This window comes from Corvus kubaryi, unplaced genomic scaffold (assembly GCF_017639235.1).
Source record: "Corvus kubaryi isolate FWS band 111438036 unplaced genomic scaffold, C.kubaryi_AGA036_p1.0 37193, whole genome shotgun sequence".
Lineage (NCBI taxonomy): Eukaryota > Metazoa > Chordata > Aves > Passeriformes > Corvidae > Corvus > Corvus kubaryi.
In genome coordinates, this window is record NW_024581055.1 from 1,079,515 (window position 1) to 1,083,102 (window position 3,588).

At 47.8% G+C, this 3,588-nt stretch overlaps 1 protein-coding gene across 1 annotated transcript in view; it reads right to left on the reverse strand.

The window, feature by feature from the left end:
* The window catches only part of MYL3 (myosin light chain 3), a 14,722-nt gene that overhangs the window by 10,729 nt on the left and 405 nt on the right, over positions 1-3,588 (reverse strand). The gene's annotated exons all lie outside the window — the stretch shown is intronic.

Below are 3,588 nucleotides of genomic sequence, written 5' to 3' on the forward strand. Positions count from 1 at the left end.
CCATCCCATCCCATCCCATCCCATCCCATCCCATCCCATCCCATCCCTTCCCCCTTTCCCATAAAACCTCCTGGGATTGCAGGAGCAGTGGACTTTTCCCTGCGGTTTTCCAAGAGCCTGTACATGGATAATTCCCTCTTTTGGATGGGGAATGTGTTGCCAGAACTTTGTGGAGCGCAAAGGGAAATTCCAGAGCTTCAGCAGCAGAAGGACACCGGCACTTTGGAGAACTGGGAGAGCTTCTGGAAGCAGCACCAGGTTGCTCCAAGCCCCATCCAAGCTGGACTTGGACACTTCCAGGGATGAGGCAGCCACAATTCCATCCATCTCTCCCAAGAAATATCCCAAAAATAATCCATCTATCCCAAGAAAACCTTCCTTCCCTTCTCCCAGCCCCACGTGCAGCACATCTGCCCCTGGCACATCCGGCAAACCCAGCAGGATTCCCCGTTCCTGGTGCTGCACCATTCCTGGCTTCCCTGACTGCTCCCACCCCGGATGCTTTTCCGCCTTTCCAAGCAGGAAAAGGGACGAAGCTTTTCCTTTCCAGTATCCCTGCAGGGATTTCCAGGGCCAGCAGATTCCACACGGCCTCGAGATCCCAGCGCTCCCCAAAAATGACTCCTGGCTGCTTTTTCCCCAGGAAAGTGTGGGAAATGTGATCACGGATGACTCCCTATGGAAAACTGTGGCTCTTCCAGCTCCTCACGGATTCCCGGATTTTTTAATCCCTGGAGCAACGTCACCTCATCCAACTTTAGCCACTGCAATGTTGGCACCCAAATTCCCGAATTCCCGGCTCATCTCCCTTTATCCCAGCTCAGCATCTCCTAAGGGTGACTCAGTCCACCCGGATAGAGGAGTTTGGCACCATCCCAAGGGATGAACTTCCAGAGATTTCCTCCCTTTCCATTATTGATGATTTAAATCCGGGGATCTGTTTTCCCATGGTTAAAGCTCTGGGAGCCATTCCCACTTTCTGTGTCCTTAGAAACCATAAATGTATCCCGTTTTTCAGATTATTTTTCATGGAAGCAAAATATGTTCCTGGGAAAATGCACCTCCCTATTAAAGAGCTTCCAGGTGGGAAGGAATTAAATGTATGGAAAAGGCCATTTTTTGCTACAAAATCTTCTCAGGACGATTTGTTCCTCAGAATAAAAAGGTTCAGGGATCATCCTAGAAAAACACTTCCTTAACAAAAGCACTTTCCAAGGAATGAGGCCAATTCTTGTGGAAAAAGTGGAAATAAATCCCTGAGAACCCCTTCTGGATGAGTTGCAAGCAACATCCAATCGCACCCGCTCTTGGAATTTTGGGAAATCTGGGGAAGTTTGAAAATTTCGGAGTGTTGGATCAAATCGGATGGGAACGTGCCTGTGAGAAGCACCAAAAATTTGGGATAAAAGCTTCAGTTAAGGGATGGATCCCACAGGATGGAGCCCCCGGGACTGGCATCCCAACAGAGGCAAAAACCAGACTGGGAGCATCCAAAGGGGAGGGAAAAAAACCCGGAAAATCTGAAATAATTCCAGGTGCCACATAAGAGCCTGGGATCCTTCTCAGGACTGGAAGAGGCAGGAAAATTCCAACAAGGGGCACCTTTCCCTGCCACAGGAATATTTTCATTCTGAGGCTTTTTAGTGGTTGAAAAAAAGGTGTCAAATTTCCAAACACAAGCAATAAAATAGAATAAATAGAAATAACTGGAGGCATTCCCATGAAAAGATGGATTTGGAACGTTTTGTTTGGATACAAGGTTGGTTTTCCACGTTTTTTTTTCTCCATAGAGTCTCTCCTTCGTGGAAATAAAAATGGATTTCATCCCGCAGTGCAGAAATTGGGATCTTTGGAGAATTCCAGAACGCATTAAAGCATTTTTCCAAACACTGGGAAGGAATTCTGGGCTCCAGCAGAGCCAGATTGATGGAATTTGCACAGACAAGGGCACTCCTGATCAAATTAAAGAATTCCCAGGAAAACTTCTCTAGGAAATAGCCCCTCCTCTTTCTATGAGCTTGGGAAAAAATGCTCCAGACTCCAACCCTGTGTTCCCCAATTTCCCTGCTCCAGTATTTTGGGAATGGGATATTCCCCACAGACATGAAGGGATATTCTCACAGCAGCGCTGGATTGGGATTTATTCATTATCTGGGAATTCCAGACAAATTTTTAGCACCTTAAAAATGGGATAAGGACTCTATCATTTACATAATATTTATAATATGTATGACCCTCAGAATTCCAAATTGTGCCAGAGGGAAAAAGAAGGAATTCCATGAAAAATAAGAATTTTCCTGAATAACTGTGCAGGGTAATTAAAAAACCGGCAGGAATTCATTTTTTTTCCGAGATAAAAATAAATTTGTGGAGCCTGGAATTGCTTCCATTTAAAAAGCAACATTTTTTGGAGTGATTTGGGATTTGGGGTTTTTTTAAGGACAACTCCTCCCTGCTGCCCTTGATGCCACAATATCCCAGAATCCCAGTGGAGCATTCCCACAAAGTCACGGTGTCCTGGCTGGAGTTTCCTGTGCCTCCAAGGGAAGTTATTCCCTTTGTCCCTGTCCTTTTCCAGAGCTGGAATGTTGAGCACAGAGCTGCTGGATCCCACCACAAACCTCTTTCCCAAGGTCATGGAATTGTTCTGGGAGCTCGGCACCAGCTCTGGAGTCGTTCCCTTCAAAACTTCCCCAGAACTGAATTCCTCGGGATTTGATTTCTTGCTGTGTTACCAATCATTGCTTTTTTCACCGATATTTAAAGATTTACAGGGCTTTGGGGATTCAAGGCAGGAAAACGCCCTTCCAGCGCTTCCTTTGTCCCAAATCCTGAGCTGCAGGACTTGCTCCCGCGTGGAAGAGGAGAAGGATTTCAGCAACGAGGAGACAAAGCAACTTCTTCCCTTTCTCACATAATTCCCATGTTTTTCTGAGGGGAAAACTGCTTTTTGAGGATCCAGAGATGTCTATCAGTTGGGAATGTTCCCCTGGAGAAGGGAAGGACACAGGGAGAGCTCCGAGCCCCTTGCAGGGCCTAAAGGGGCTCCAGGAGAGCTGCAGAGGGACTGGGGACAAGGCCTGGAGGGACAGGACCCAGGGAATGGCTTCCCAGTGCCAGAGGGCAGGGATGGATGGGAGATTGGGAATTGGGAATTGCTGGCTGGGAGGGTGGGGAGGGGCTGGGCTGGAATTGCCAGAGCAGCTGTGGCTGCCCCTGGATCCCTGGCAGTGCCCAAGGCCAGGCTGGACATTGGGGCTGGGAGCAGCCTGGGACAGTGGGAGGTGTCCCTGCCCATGGCAGGGGGGGTTTGGATGGGATTTAAGGTCTTTTCCAACCCAAACCATTCCAGGTTTCTGTAATTCCCCAATTCTGTAATTCCCTGCTCTAAATTCCCGCTAAAAAGAAACCTGTGAGATCCTACAAAGCTCCTCCTGTTTTCCCCAAGGCAATGCCCCTTTCCTAGAGGACAATTCCCAGAGGACAATTCCCAGAGGACAATTCCCAAAGGACAATGCCCTTTTCCTAGAGGACAATTCCAAAAGGACAATGCCCCTTTCCTAGAGGACAATTCCCAGAGGACAATTC